Source organism: Nicotiana tabacum, chromosome 22 (assembly GCF_000715075.1).
Source record: "Nicotiana tabacum cultivar K326 chromosome 22, ASM71507v2, whole genome shotgun sequence".
Lineage (NCBI taxonomy): Eukaryota > Viridiplantae > Streptophyta > Magnoliopsida > Solanales > Solanaceae > Nicotiana > Nicotiana tabacum.
Genome location: NC_134101.1, coordinates 156,197,152 through 156,214,126, shown reverse-complemented (window position 1 = coordinate 156,214,126; position 16,975 = coordinate 156,197,152). Strand labels below are relative to the sequence as shown.

The 16,975-nt window shown below is 37.2% G+C and overlaps 1 long non-coding RNA gene across 1 annotated transcript; it reads right to left on the bottom strand.

The window, feature by feature from the left end:
• Positions 1 to 1,168: 1,168 nt before the first annotated feature.
• Positions 1,169 to 14,086, bottom strand: LOC142175683 (uncharacterized). The gene is made up of 3 exons (XR_012704766.1): positions 14,027 to 14,086; positions 13,624 to 13,693; positions 1,169 to 1,713 (listed from the first exon to the last, which is right to left on the bottom strand). It is a non-coding gene; the product is annotated as an uncharacterized LOC142175683 (long non-coding RNA).
• Positions 14,087 to 16,975: the final 2,889 nt, after the last annotated feature.

The following is a 16,975-nucleotide window of genomic DNA, read 5'->3' as shown; positions in this document are numbered from 1 at the left end:
TCATGGCATATAGCGAGACAGTGAATACAATGAAATACATATAATACAACGGGATACATTGAAATACAATGAAAAAAAAGACAGTGAATACAATGAAATACATGGAATATAACGAGATACATTGAATTACAATGGGAAAAAAAAGACAATGAATACAATGAAATACATGAAAATACATTGAAATATATTAAAAGAAAATCAAGTTGCTCAGCCCCAAACTCCGTCGTCTTTGTTCAAGAACAAACTCTAATTTTCGGCGAATCCGCCGTTCACCGGTAGCCGGTAAATGCACCGCCTTGGTCTGGCGATGATGCCCGAGCCGAGGTCACTTCCTGAGCAGAAGCAACCGTCGATACGCAAATCAAAACCCTTCTTTCATGGCTTTTGCATAGCTTTTTGTACGTGTACCCATGTGCGTGGTCTCTTCGCATAAATTAAATGAATAGATAGTCACGGGAACCAGCAGTAGTGATAACTGAACCAGTCCTATGGACAGTTCCAAACCTGGAACTGACATTCAAATTGGAAATTAAGGTGGGGTCTCAGATCCTTCAAGATATTCTAAGAATTGAACATACCATAGATCCAGTTCTTTATACCCAAGTGCTTGGGACATAGATCACCACCAATATAATCTCCTTGTACGGATGCTCACCAACCTAGATAACTCGCCATTTTAGACATTAAAACATGGAGAAAGAGGCGGAGAGAGAGAGAGGAGATAACCATGGAGAAATACTAGCGTTGAGAGAGAGAGAGAGAGGGGGTGGAGAAAAATCTGAAAAATGAGAGAGAGAAATAATATAAAGAGTATTTTATGGCTTAAGAGTATGAAGTAACCATGAAGAGATATTTGGCTATAAAAATCAAAAGGTATCTATAGAATATGATTTTTTAAAAAGGTATTTATTTAAAATAAATAAGATATCAACCTTTGCTATAGGAAGTGAAAATTCCATAGTTAAATCCACAAGATGAGAATCTAATCCTTTTTTTCCCTTTCATATCGTGAAACCCATTTTTGTTAAGAAAAAAAGTTAAGATTGTTGAAAGAAAACTTGAGCCATAGTATCATTGACATATTTACAATCTGATCGGTGCGTTTTTTCAAGAAGAAATGGTCTCCTCTGACTACTTATATTTATTTATTTTTAATAAAGTTGCCCAGAGAGACGTCTAGGTTGTGATGTATTCAAAAAAGTGCAAGAGGGGAGCTAGACCTGACCTCACAAAAATACAACAATGGTAATGCAATCACCCCAAAAGAAGGACAGGAGGTTCATATATATACACCCTCCTTCCTTAGATCTATGAACAACATTAACTAACAAAGAAATTAGATTTTTCATACTTTGTCCTTATACTGGGAAGTTGCCATTTATCAAGGAGAAAGAGTCCTTTTGCATTGCTAGGCAATTCTTGGAGTGAGTGATACAACCTTCTCTGATTTGTGGTTGTAGCCAATTTAGCAAGACAATCCGCAACCTGATTCCCCTCTCTGAAACAGTGCCTGACCGTAGCTCTAGTTTGTTTAATGATGAGGGAGGCTCTGTCTATAACCTTTTTGATCTTCATGTTGTTAGGATTTCCATCTGTGAGCATATCCACTATGATCTTTGAGTCCAGTTCGATAGAGAAATTAGTGTACCCTGACTGCACCATTTCCCTCCAAACTCTGCTGCTTTAGCCTCTGCCATGGTATGATCATCACAGCTGATATGAATAGAAAAAGCCGCAATAAGGTCCCCTTGACTGACTATTTATAATTTGAATAGAAGAAAATGACCTTTCCAAATCTCTTGTGTAATATTTTCATATCTCTTATATGTAAAAATGAAGATATCTTACAAAAAATACATAAAACTTATGAGCACCTAATTTTTGATAATATTTAATTTTTTATCACTTCTTCTATGTAAATATTTTAGGGGTTTTAACCTACAATTTTTAGCTTTGTTACACTTTTTATTATAAGGTAAAAATACAAAATTTAAAAGGTGAATTATTACTATTAATATTATTTTATTTTTATTTTTATTTTAATAAAAAAATCGAAAATATTAAATTTTTTTCGGGAGAGATTAAAAGAAATAAGAAAAAGGGAAGTATGGAATTGAAAAAATAAAAAAAATAAAAGTAAAAGTAGGTGGAATTCTCTTTTTTTTTTAAATAAAAGAAAGTGGTAAATTAAAATAAATAAAAGTAAAGTTTTGTGAAAATTTTAAAAAATAAAAAGTGAAAGAAAGTTGGAATTAAAAAATAAATATAAAGGTAGCTTAAAATTAAAAAAAATTAAAAGTAAAAGAAAGTAGAATTTTTAAAAGAAAAGCAAAAGAAAGTGGATTGTTTTTTTAAGAAAAAATAAAATGAATGGATAATAACAGAAAAATAAAAGTAACTAAAGTTGAAATTTTAAAATAAAAGTAAGGAAAGGTGGGGATTTATTTTGTTTTCTAAAAAAAAAAAAGAAAAGCAAAATGTAAGTGGGATTTCTTTTAATTAAAAATAAAAAAAATATAAAATTAAAAAAAAACTGAGAAATTTCGAAATTTTTTGCTATAAATAGAAGAGAAAATCTGAGAAGAAAAAAAAAAGAAGAGAAAAGAGAGGAGAGAATTGAGAGAAACAAAATATTTCTTCTTCTACGCTACAGGGAATTTCTACTCGTGTCATTCTTTCAAAAAAGAATCAGCAATTTACCACCCCAAAATCCACTAAAAATACTTCAAAACATCATTTTTACATGCCAAAGAGTTGTGTCAATAGTCGAGGTCGAGGATTCCATTGGAGCTCCGTTCACTAGCTTTGATGTTCTTTTTCGCTTATGCTTGTTCGGCGTTCGTCTGAGTTATTGTACCTACTCTTGGAGGCTCATCTAATTGAAAATCTTGCACTAAAAGGTTTATTCTTCCCTATGTTCTTTATATCCTATTTTATATGATTTTATTTATTTATCTTTAAACTTTATTAATAATAATGTAAATCAATCCTTAAATGCTATATGTTTAATCATGTTTCTGAAAATATAGTATTCAAATTTGCCTTAAAGTTTGGAAGATTTGGACATTAATAAGTTTAGGCTTCAATTGTTGGGATGTAGGGTATTGGTATATGATAGCTTATTTATTCAAATATCTAAAATCATACACTTCTTCCACAAACAATTCCAAAACTCTTGGCCTTACAACAATCTTAAATTAGTTTTAGGAAAATAATTCAAGTGCGCTAGTTTATTTAGGTGCACTTTAAATAATTAAACATCATGGCTATACGTATGGTCTCCGTGGCATAATTGTGATATGTAACAAAATAAGTATTCACACGCGTGACTTATTTCAAGATAATCTTTTAATAAATTTAATCAATCAATAAAAGCGGACATAGGTAAAAGATGAGAACCAATAAAACACACGTTATAAAAAAAATATAAGCCAAATGTAGTCAATAAAGTGACCGTGCTAGAACCACGGGACTCGGAAAATGCCTTACACCTTCTCCCCGGTCAACAGAATTCCTTACTCGGACTTTGTTTTCGCAGACCAATAATAATAGAGTCAAATCTTCCTTTGAATATGGATTCAAATAAAAGGTGACTTGGAACACCGGCAAAAATCAATTCCAAGTGGCGACTCTGTAAATAAAATAATCCTGTTTCAAATTTGTCACTTTAATTGGAAAAGTTCTTTAACCCACAATCCATAACAACACATTATCTTTTGGAAGGGTAAAAAGGGGTCTTTCTCCTAGTTTAGCGCAAATAAACCCTTTTAAAAAAAAAGATTTTTGTAGTAGTCTGGTGTGAGGTGTAAAGATTAATTTTCATAAAAATCAAAAGAGAAAAATACCCAGTTTGACCAAACTACGCAGGCCGGATTCTCACCGGATATGAGATACGTAAGCAAACCTCATCGATTCCGACCCCCAATTTTCCAAAATAAAAGAAAAGAAGAAGAAGAAGAAGAAAGAAAAATCCGAACATATTCTCCTTTTCCTAAATTCCTTCTTAGAAATCTTTCCTTAAAAAATGAAAAACAAATCCAAAAAAAATAATAATTTCTTTCTAAAATAAATAAATAAATAAAAACTTCTTTCAAAAATTCCAATAAAAGGATTGAATTCCAAAATATTTTTTTCTTTCATAATTGAAAGGAAAAATTTTCAAAAATTCAAAAATATTTTATTTCTTCTTTAGAAGTCTTTCTTTCAAAAATTTCAAAAAATAATAAATAATCAAAATAAAAATTTTAAAAAAGAAAAATATCTTTTTTTCGAAGTCTTTCTTTCAAGAATTCAATAAAAAAATTAAATCCAAAAAAAAATTCTTTCTTTTGAAGCCTTTCTTTCTATAAAAAAACAAAATCCAAAATATTTTCCTTGTTAGGAGCTTTCTTTGGAGTTATTTGTATATGAGTAAAAAACGAGAGTTAATTTGTTTACTTTATTTCTGATTTTCCCGAACTACGCAAGATCTGATTCATGCGGCGTCATGATACGTAGGCAATCCCCATCAGATTCGATCATAGCCATAGGATTAATTGAGTGAAAAATAAACTGGAAAAAAAAAAGAGAAAGAAAATTGAGTGAAAAAAAAAGTGTAAAAAGAAAAGAAAACGAGAGTTACATAAAATAAAAGAGTGAAAAAAAAAGAGAAAAAGAGAGTGCCAAAATAGAAGAGCGACATAAACAAAACAAAAATCAATAGTGATTAGAGAGAAGCAAAAATGAAGAAAAGAGGTGCAGATTGAAAAAAAAGGGGGGGGGATAATTAAGGCCAAGATGAAACATGCAACTCGTTCAAACACATAGTAGAAACGTTTAACTGCTTAGGTGCATCGCATCCCAATATGTGATTTTCTATCTGTTAAGCATCTCAAAACTAACAAGGTTGTTGGGTGTGCAAATTAGAGCCAGGTTTTGGTAGTTGGTTTTGTTGGTAGTCTAGCCTCCCCTCCTTCACAAGATCCAAAAGCATAGATGGCCTCCGCAAGCAATCTATCAATCATCGGTCCCGAGGATAGCCCAGCATCGACTATTCTACAGCTAGAATCAACAGCTGCTGAAGAGAATAAGATGTTGCGTCTCCGCATAATGGAAATGTGGGACGCATACTCTAATGGTAGGGAACCGCCAAGTGCAATCCCTGGGTTCCTTGAGTTGATCCCCAGGTCAAGTGAGGTTACCAATGGCCCTGTGCCCAACCCGCTCATCCCATGCGGGCACCCTCCAATGCCTTTCAATGATCCTGGCATGCCTTCTGTGGTTCGCCCCCAGGCGCCAGTTTCCTAGGCACCTCCAATATTGTTCTCTACAGCACCAGTCTGCACCGGAGCACAACCAAATTTACTACGATTGTATATTGAGCCTCCAATGTTCACCTTTCAAGGTTCATGGCTTCAATCAGAAATAATATATGTGACCCCATACTCTTTCACTTAACCTCCACAATATGATCTCTCGATGGAGCAAGAAAAGGTTGTTAAAAATCCCGAGCAAGAAGAAATGGCTCAGAAGATGAAGAGCCTGGAACAAAGCCTGAAAAACATGCAAGGTCTGAACGGTCAAAAGAGTGTCACATACTCTGACCTCTGCATGTTTCCCATGTCCACTTTCCAGCTGGTTTCAAGTGCCAAAATTTGTAAAGTACGACTGGCACGGAGACCCGGTCACTCACTTGAAACGATATTGTAACCAGTTGAGAGGCGCTAGTGGAAAAGAGGAGCTGTTAACGGCCTATTTTGGGGAAAGCCTCACCGGAATCGCTTCTGAATGGTATATGGATCAGGAAATTACTCATTGGCACATGTGGGATGATATGGCCCGAGATTTTATCTGCCAGTTCCAGTATAATGTGGACATCACTCCTGACAGAAACTCTTTGTCCAATTTGAAAAAGAAAACCGCGGAAAGCTTCCGCGAATAAGTTGTCAAATAGCGTGAGCAAGCTACTAGGGTAAAGCCTCCAATGGATGAAATTGAAATGGTCATGATCTTTCTACAGGCCCAAGAGGCGGAGTACTTCCAGAACATGATGTTCGTTATGGGTAAGCCGTTCGTTGAGGCTATCAAAATTGGAGAGATTGTAGAAAGTGGGCTAAAAACGGGTCGAATCTTGAGTCATACTGCTTATAAATCTACACCACCAGATGTTCAGAATGGTTCAGAGGGTTTGATGAACAAAAATTGGGTTGAAGAGGGAACTAGAATGGTTTCAAGCTTGAGGGGGCCCGTAGGTCATTCAGCCAATCATATGTGCCTCCTATGGTCCCACCATACTATTATCCCTTTCAAGATGTTGCTTATCCCGTGGCACCACCTCCCTATGCGGTAATGAACGTGCAACCCTAATCACGGCCATAACATTATCCGCAAAATCGAGCTCCACTTTCCAGAAATGCCCATCCTTACCGAGCTCCATATAATCCTCAACCAAATGATCCCCAATATAATCCTCGCCCACGAGAGCCTTTCAGAAAGAATCAGTTCACCCCTATTGGTGAATCTTATTCAAGCTTATTCCAAAAGCTAATCAGGGTAGATCTATTGCAGCTAGTGACCCCGAACCGGCCGAACCCCGAGTCCCCCGTTGCACTGAGCTGATGCTAGATGTGAATACCACTCTGGAGCAGTGGGACATAGTACAGAGGACCGTTGGACCCTCAAAAGGGTAGTTGAAGATTTGATTGAAGCTGAAAGAATTGTTTTTCAGGATAAAGAAACTCTTGATGTGATGAACAATCTATTGCCTGCACATAACATCGGGCCAATAGTCGGAATGATTTGTAAAGATGAAGAATTTGATCTGGCACTACAGGCCATTGCAGCCATTGCTAGGACAGAAGAAAAGCCAAAAAAAGGTCGTCAAGCCTGAAAGTTCCCCATCAGACGGGAGTCTCGGTAGCCAGTCTTGCTATCCTTTCTGCGTCCGGATTATCTTAGGGTATGATCCAGATGTTTTACTTTATTGTCTTACTTTCTGACATAAACCCTTCTATCTTTAAAATTAAAAAAATCAAATAAAATTAATATTTCATTGTCTAGGAATGTCTCTTTTCTTAATCTTGTCACTTTTCTTATTCTCTTTTGAGTTCTATTAATGCAAATTTTAATGACATGACATGCTTGACAACTTCATGCCCAGATCCTAAAATGTTATCAGACCCCGAAATAATGAATCACGAAGTAGAATGTATTGAAGATAACGCTTGTAATGAAATATACAGAGAATTGGAATAGTAAGCCTAAACAAAGTCCAAATGAAACTGCCCTTATGTGATTGGTTTATGGCATTGAAGTCATGATACCAGCAGGAGTTGAAATTTCCTCTTTTTGGATCTTTGTTGAAACCGAGATCAAGGATCAAGATTGTGTCAAAATCCGGTTAAAATGGTTGATTTGAATGGCTAAAAAATTGTTAGTTGTGGTCTGCCACAAGCAGTTGTACCGACAGAGAATGGCTCATGCCTATAACAAGAAAGTGTGTTTCAAAAAATTTGAAGTAGGGCAACTCATGCTGAGGTGTATCCTCCCGCATCATGAAGAAGCTGAAGAAATGTTTGCTCTAAAATTGGAAAAGGTCCATATATTATAACAAGAGTCTTGCCAAAATGAGCGTTATATTTAGGATACATCGAAAAAAATGTCCTTGAAACAACTGTTAATGCAAATGCAGTCAAAGGTACTATGTTGGATCCTCTATATAGCATTAATGTTCTCCGGTTGGGATAAAGAAGTCTTTCTTTCTCACTATCCAAATACTTAACCCTTTGCAAACCCATTTGAGTCGGTTACTCTTCTTTGATTACCCTCTTTGGAACCTGAAAGTGTTATTGAAAAAAATGGAAAACAAATTAAGAAAAAAAAAAGAAGAAAAAGAAATGAAAAATGAAAAAAAAAGAAAAGAGGAAAAGGAATGGAAAAAGAAAGAGAAAACAAAACAAAACAAAACAAAACAGAAAAACAAAAGAAAAAATCAAAAACAAATTTCCTGAACTACGTTCGACTTGATCCCGAAAGGATACGAAGACAGCCTCTCTTTGGGGTTCAGTCACACCAAAATAAAAATCCAAATTCCCCCAAAAGTGAAACTGGGGCAGATGTTATAATGGTTCGGCGATGTTCGCCTGAAAGGTTCCAAAGTTGTAATTCAGTCCAAACTATTTTTACCTCAAATCTTGTTCAAGTCCTTCCGATCAATCGGTAAAGATGTCCAAAATTGGAGGATATAGCTATTTGGATCTGATGCAATCAAATGAGAGAAACAAAATGAGAGAGTCTTATTGGTGAAAACCCATACGGGCACCGTGAGGCGACAGTAAGCAAAGAAGTAAAATGAGAGAGTCTTAATGGTGAAAATCCACACGGGCACCGTGAGGCAACAGTAAGCAAAGAAGTAAAATGAGAGAGTCTTAATGGTGAAAATCCACACGGGCACCGTGAGGCAATAGTAAGTAAAGAAATCAAAATGAGAGAGTCTTGTTAGTGATAACTCGCAAAGAGCACTATAAGGCGATGGTGAGTAGAGAAATGAGAGAGGTTAGCTCATGAAGACCCGCAAAGGGCAGGCTTGATCGAAAAGAGGATTCTCACAACCATCGGCATTGATAGAGTCCTGGCTAGGTTTCTCGATTTTGAGGCAAAAGTTGTGATGAATTTCTGAGAGTCAGATGGTTTACACAGATCAGGCATCCAGTCTAAAAGTTATGTCATGTTCATTGAAGTCCTCATGTACTCTAGATAAGTCCTTCTTTCCTTTCCCCGAAAGGGACACTTCTTGTTTTAAACTCATTCTTCATTCCATTGTTTGTTTTCTTTGAATCCATTTCGGTTTAACTCTGTTCCGAAACTAAGACAGAGAAAGGATGGTAAGACTGATTTACAGGGTTCTCATTTGATACAAGCTAATATGCAAAAAGGCACCCAGCCTCGTCAAGGGGCATAAGTCGGCCTCGACTGGCCATGGCGGCCGATGCTTCGAAATCAAAACTCTTGGAAGGAGAAAATCAAATTGAAGTGCCTATAAAGGCAAATAAAGTTGAAAAGGTTGAGTCCCAAGTGGCCAACCATCTCGACAAAAGTTTGGAAAGCCAAGGTCTCCAGAAAATAATACAGAGCGGTCAAGCATCTCGGTGCCACGTAGACAGAATCGGTTCTTCGATAGCAGTGGCCGTGAATCAAACTACTCTGGGCATCAAGGTCACAAACCAACCACTACTTTGAAAACTCACAAATTTTTCTTTGTTTGAAGCAGGAACAAAGCATGCAGAATGGTGATTATAAAAGAACAAATGTCACCAAACGTAAGCTCCTTAAAATCTCCATTTTTTCTTTTACTTTCGGCATACATCACTATTGTTCACACCTCCTATTTTACGCAACTTAACCCAGGTAGAACCTTTTCGCCTAGGGGGATCCAGCTCATAGTTCCGGGTAGAAGTACTCTTCGCTCAGGTTATTTTTATGCAGCTTAACCCAGGTAGAACCTTTTTGCCTAGGGTAATCCAGCTCATAGTTTCGGGTAGAAGTACTCTTCGCTCATGTTATTTTTACGCAGATTAACCCAGGTAGAACCTTTTCACCTAAGGGAATCCAGCTCATATTTCTAGGTAGAAGTACTCTTCGCTCAAGTTGTTTTTACGCAGCATAACCCAGGTAGAACCTTTTCGCCTAGGGGGATCCAGCTCATAGTTTCGGATAGCTCTTCGCTCAGGTTGTTTTTACGCAGCTTAACTCAGGTATAACTTTTTAGCCTTAGGGGATCCAGCTCATATTTCCGGGTAGAAGTACTATTCGCTTAGGTTGTTTTTACGCAGCTTAACCCAGGTAAAACCTTTTTGCCTAGGGGGATCCAGCTCATAGTTCCTGGTAGAAGTACTCTTCGCTCAGGTTTGTTTTTACGCAGATTAACCCAGGTAGAACCTTTTCGCCTAGGGTAATCCAGCTCATAGTTCCGGGTAGAAGTACTCTTCGCTCAGGTTATTTTTACGTAGCTTAACCCAGGTAGAACTTTTTCGCCTAGGGGGATCCAGCTCATAGTTCCGGGTAGAAGTACTCTTCGCTCAGGTTGTTTTTACGCAGCTTAACCCAGGTAGAACCTTTTTGCCTAGGGGGATCCAGCTCCATTGTTCCGGGTAGAAGTACTCTTCTCTAAGGTTATTTTTTATGCAACTTAACCCTGGTAGAACTTTTTCGCCTAAGGGGATCCAGCTCATAGTTCCGGGTAAAATTACTTTTCACCGAGGCTTAGTTTTCATAGCTTAACCCAGGTAGAGCCTTTTCGCCTAGGGGAATCTAGCTCCTAGTTCCGGGTAGAAGTATTCTTCACTTAGGTTGTTTTTACGCAACTTAAACCAGGTAGAACCTTTTTGCCTAGGGGGATCCAGCTCCTATTTCTGGGTAGAAGTACTTTTCGCCCATGCTTAGTTTTCACAGCTTAACCCAGGTAGAACCTTTCGCCTAAGAGGATCCAGCTCATATTTTCGGGAAGAAATACTTTTCGCCCAGGCTTTGTTTTTACGCAACTTTACCCAGGTAGAACCTTTTCGCCTAGCGGGAATCAAGCTCCTATTTCCAGGTAGAAGTCTTGTTCGCCCAAGCTTAGTATTCATAGCTTAACCCAGGTAGAACCTTTTCACCTAGGGGGATCCAGCTCATATTTCCGGGTAGAAGTACTCTTCGCTCAGGCTTGCTTTTCGTTAGTTTAATGCAGGTAGAACTTTTTCAATCTAAGGGATTCAACATTTTTTCCGTAATACAGGGTGTCAACCTTTGGTTATATTCTTTTTCCGTAATACAGGGTACCAACTAGTTACATTTCCTTGCCAATATAGGGTACACCAATCCCTAGCTGTATTTTCCAACATAGGGTCTCACTCCCTAGTTGATTTTATTTTAGACATAGGGTATCTACTTCCTAGTCTCCTTCTCCAACATAGGGTCTCCATTCCCTAGTTGATTTTATTTCAGATATAGGGTCACCACTCCCTAGCCTTCTTACCAGTATAGGGTACACCAATCCCTAGCTGTGTTTTCCAACATAGGATTCCCCACTCCCTAGTTGAGTCGAGCTTAAATATAGGGTACACCACTCCCTAGTCTCCTTACCAGTATATGGTACACCAATCCCTAGCTAGGGTATCTACTCCCTAGTATCCTTCTCCAACATAGGGTCTCCATTCCCTAGTTGATTTTATTTCAAATATAGGGTCACCACTCCCTAGCCTCCTTACCAGTATAGTGTATACCAATCCCTAGCTGTGTTTTCCAGCATAGGATTCCCCACTCCCTAGTTGAGTCGAGCTTAAATATAGGGTACACCACTCCCTAGTCTCCTTAACAGTATAGGGTACACCAATCCATGGCTGTGTTTCCAACGTAGGGTACACCAATCCCTAATTGATCTGATCTTAAGTGCAGGGTACACCACTTCGTGGTATCTTTGATAATACGGGGTACACCATTCTCTATCCATGTTTTCCAATATAAGGTACAACAATCCTTAGTTGAGACACCGTTTAGGCAATCAGGGTACACCATTCCCAAAGAATCATGTTTTCCTAGGGTATACCAATCCCGACACTTTATTGCTTTTAATAAAGTAGTTTAGAATTCTATTACAATGACTCACGAAATTTTTCTAGTAAAAACTGGGGCAGAAAAATTTCGCTCATTTGTTTGTTTTGTGTCTGAGCAGGTCTTACCTCAAGGCACAGGGTTTGAGATGACCAAAAGAAGTATCCAAATGGAGAAGCTGATGAAATAATGTGGATTGTTCAAGACATGACTGAAGACATGAGCATTGCATTTTACTGTTTTGATTAGAAGAAGATATAGAACAATGAACAAGCATCTATAGCTATCGAGCATCAAGGTTCAGATTAGAGTCTGCTTAAAGAACCAGTCAAGACTTAAAATCGAGTTTTAGAAGGCTCATAGATAGGAATCTTGTAACTCATAGTTGATTGGCTTGTTTAGTTTCTTTTTGATTTTTGATATAATAACAGGATCGCGGACCGAAGCCTCGACGGAACCCCACTCGACTCCTCAACTCATCATTCCATCATTTTTCTTGAACTACACACGACCTGATTCCCTATAACCCGGGATATGTAGGTTGTCCAAAACCAAGACTCGGTTGCACCCTTTCTCTTTTCTCTTATCCTTATTTCTTCACTTTTGAATAAAGATATATTCAAAAATTAGTCACATGGTTCACCTTATCATTGCTTGAAAACTCTCACATTTTTTATCTCACATTGCACAACAATATTCTCATGTTACTCAGCTCATAGATTCCATAACCCAATACAATTAAGAGTGTTCAAGGAGCCTCATTCGCTTAACATAAAGTAGAGTACAACTTCCAACCCAATTAGGAAATCAACAAGAAAAGATAAAAAAAATGAAATCATTTGATAAAGAAAATACCATTTTCAATGAAAGTACAATATCGAAGGAATCATTACCTTTAATACGAGAAATTAATAAATCAAAACATAGTAGAAATTCCTTTTTAAGTAAAGTACAACCTCAAACGGTTTAAGGAAACTTTAGTTGAGAAATCAATTGAGTTAAATGTAATAATTCTTGAAATTTGAAGTATTGAACATATTAATAAAATAAGGCGAGGTATTGTAAACACTATGGATTCCAACACAAAGGATCACAACAGTAAAGGGATCCAAGCAGTTAATACACTTGAATTGTTAATAACAAGTAAAAACAGTAAACAAAAAGTGCACGACATCACCCTTCATGCTTTAACACTCTCTCATCAAAACAATACACAGCATCACCCTTCGTGTTTTAACACTCTCTCACCAAAACAATACACGGCATCACCCTTCGTGCTTTACACTCTTCCTCACCCAAGCAACAAACACAAGGCAAATAGGGTAAGGGAATCTATAACATCGAAATAAAATCAAGTAATAACGGAAAATCAGTAAATAAACGTACAGGACAACATAACTCAATTAGAATCAGGAAAAATCAAGGACAAGTGCACGGCATCACCCTTCGTGCTTTTACTCTCGTCCTCACTATAAGAATCAATATAAACTACACGATATCACCCTTCGTGCTTTTACTCTCATCCTCACCATAAAATCAATATAATCGGTACGGAATTGTACATCGTGCGGCATGGCATCACCCTTCGTGCTTTACACTCTTCCTCACAAAATCATACACGGCATCACCCTTCGTGCTTTAACACTCTTCCTCACCCAAACAACAATCACAAGAAATAAGGGCAAGGAAATAAATGAAATCACAATAAAATTCCGGTAAGGGGACAATAGTACAATAATCAAATAAACGGCAATGGAAACAACATCAAAACAATAACATCCCGGCAAGTGAGACAATAATATCAAACAAACATCTCGGCAAGGGAACAATAATATCAAACAAACATCCCGGCAAGGGAACAATAATAATAATAACATATGAAGCGCAATAAACCACAACGGAGTCATAACAATTATAATATAAGACTCACGGGCATGCTTGACACCAACATATAGATACTCGTCACCATGCCTATACGTCGTACTCCACAATTAACATGTAGCAAATAAGACACAACTCCTATTCCCTCAAGCTAAGGTTAGACCAAACACTTACCTCGCTTTGCAACCAATTCAAAATTCCAACAAGTCTTTGCCTCACGAATTCGTGCCCGAAATTCCCAAATCTAGTCATAAACAATTCGATTCAGTCAATAACAATTATAGGAATTAATTCTATATAAAATTCTACATTTTCCATTAAAAATCGAAATTGCACTAAAAATTCTCCTGTGGGGCCCACGTCTCGGAACCCAACAAAAATTACGGAATATGAAACCTCATCCAACCACGAGTCCAACCATACCAATTTTACTAAAATCCGACATCAACTCGACCCTCAAATCTTCAAATTAAACCAAGAGGGTTTTCAAGATTTTCCCAATTAAAATCACCAATTAAATGTCAAAACTAGTAATAGATTTGGGTAATCTAACCAAAATTAAGTTAAGAACACTTACCCTATTGTTTTCTCTGAAAATCTCCCGAAAATCGCCTCTTCCCGAGCTCCAATTCGCTAAAAATGGAAAATGGGACTTTGTCCCATTTTCAGAACTTAATGTTCTGTCTAGAAAAATTCCGGTACTGTTCACGCGTTCACACTGTTCACGACTGTTCACGGGATACTGTTCACGATACTGTTCATGGGGTACTGTACATGGTACTGTTCGGGGGTACTGTACACCGTACTATTCACGGGGTACTGTACACTGTACACGGGGTACTGTTCACGGTACTGTTCACGGGGTACTGTACATGATGCTGTAAAAAAAAGACAGCAGCTTCCCAAAGAGAATTTCAGCAACTTTTTCTACCCGTTGACCTTCCGAAATCCACCCGAGGCCCTCAGGACTTCAACAAAATACACCAACAAATCCTAAAATATGATACAGACTTAGTCGAAACCTCAAATCGCATCAAATAATGCTAAAAACGTGAATCACATCCCCATTCAAGCCTAATGAAACTAAGAACGTCCAACTTCTATAGTCGATGCAAAAACCTATCAAATCAAGTCCGATTGACTTCAAATTTTGCACACAAGTCATAAATGACATAACAAAGCTATGAAAATTTTTAGAATGAGATTCCGACCCCGATATTAAAAAGTCAACTCTCCGGTCAAACCTAAGAAATCTTTAACCTTAGATTTCTAGATTCCGTTAAATAATGATAATTTGATCTAGGGACCTCCAAATTCGCTTTCGGGCATATGACCAAGTCCCAATTTACGATACGGAACTACCAGAATGGTCAAAACTTTTATCCGGATTCGTTTGCTCAAAATGTTGACCGAAGTCAACTCAATTGAGTTTTAAAGCTCTAGTTCACAATTTAATCCACTTTTCACATAAAAACCTTCTGGAAAATTATATGGACTGTGCATGCAAGTCGAGGAATTATTGATACTGCTTTTCAAGGTCTTAAAAATACCGAGATGATTATTTAATTTAAAGATGACATTTTGGGTCATCACATTCTCCACCTCTAAAACAAACGTTCGTCCTCGAACGTACTAAGAATTATTCTCAAGTTACCAAATTGATGATTTTACTTTTACATAATTATTCGCGGTTGATCCCACATTATCGCATTCGACATAAGTCCGACAACACCATTTCAATTGAGATCATTTCCTTTATCCATATTCGTAAACTTCAAGACCAAATTTCTTACACTCCAATCATTTCTAGAAAGGTCCGATTTTTACGTCAACACACGATATTAGTCCCGACTGGCTATAGCAACTTGTGCCTATGCACCCATCAAATACAGGGTATTACATTCTCCCCCACTTAGGGTCATTCGTCCTTAAATGAGAAGTAGAGTCCGTCATCAAACACAAAATGTAACTTATCTCTTTCTTTGCACATCTCAATATCTCAAATTTTTCTAACTCCCAAATTTTTCAGAAATTTCGGCAGAGTCTCCCCTGTAATTGGGCCTATCCACCTGTCAGAGTAACACCAAAACAACTCCTAACAACATGTCCACAACCCAACAACACACCACAAAGTATATATCAATAACATTAATCTCCCCATTACAAGCCCGTCATTATCACAATGATATCTTGACATAAAACGCATCATATGTATGACGATAACCATATCTCTGGTCTTAATGGTTGTTCATAATAGATTACAATATCATCAATTAACCTCATGTTAACAAAATTTCGTTTCAAACCTCCAGATTACTAACAACAAGGCATGGGGATCTTATAATTACTTACCCGAAGTAACGAGTCACAATTTAATGCCACCTGGGCTCTCACCTTGTAGGCTAAAACTCAATAGTTACAATACAATTTTGGCAAATTATGCACAGAAATATTCATATAAGAATTTTCAAATAAGCCTAATAGGCATGACTCCCTACAAGTGCTACAACACAAATTTTAATTTCACAAAAGGAAAATTTAATCACATAAAATTTCACCACCAGGACCTCGTCCTTATATAACATCCACCGCAGCTTGTAGCCCGGTTTAAATATTTTATATCATATAAAAATATGAGGATCTCATCCTCAACTCTGAATCACAAGTATTTTGCACATTGTGCCAACTAAAATTTTCCATTTCATTTCTTCCTTCTTTCAAATAATTTCGGTTAAACAAAATCACAACATACAATAATCCCTCTTACCGGTAGGGCATATAATTTACAATGGAAATCAATTATTTAGAAATTAAATCAAACTCATCAAATTGATTAACAAGAGTCACTTTTTGCCTCACAACTATTTTGGTGACCAACACATAATGATAGACATAGTTATCTCCATACAATCTCCTAACAGAAGTATTCACATATGTAGATTTAAGAATTAGGAAGCTCACTCATAAGTGGAGCACAATAGGAGAACTTTCCTCGATGCTCAAAACCGAATCAAGTTAAGGAAATTTTGACTTTATAATAATTCGAGACCGTACTTATAACAATACCGTCTGGTGTAGCAACCTCAGCCATACCATAGAAAATATATCAACGGACTGGGTCTCCACCTCTAGGAGTCTCACCTTCACCTCTAATATCCTGACATCTACCTATGGTTGGTCATGTAAGTAGAGTAGTAACTGCAATGGGGCACGTAGCCTGAGTGCTTTGACGAAATATGTCTCTCCCAAGTCTAGGATAATTTCTCAAGATGTTCCTAGTATCACCATTTTCATAACAACCCATCCGCAGTTCGACTGCTCATACTAAGTCTGTACTGGATAACATAAATAACCATTGCAAAAAATTCCATGCCACTGGTACATTAAAAGATGATTGCCCCACGTAAGTGCCCTGATTAACTGGAGCACTATGAGTATTCTAAAATTGTTTCCATGTCCCTGCTGATACTGAAATGTAGAATTATTAAGGACGTGGGAATACCAAAAGTCCCATCATCATTCCTTT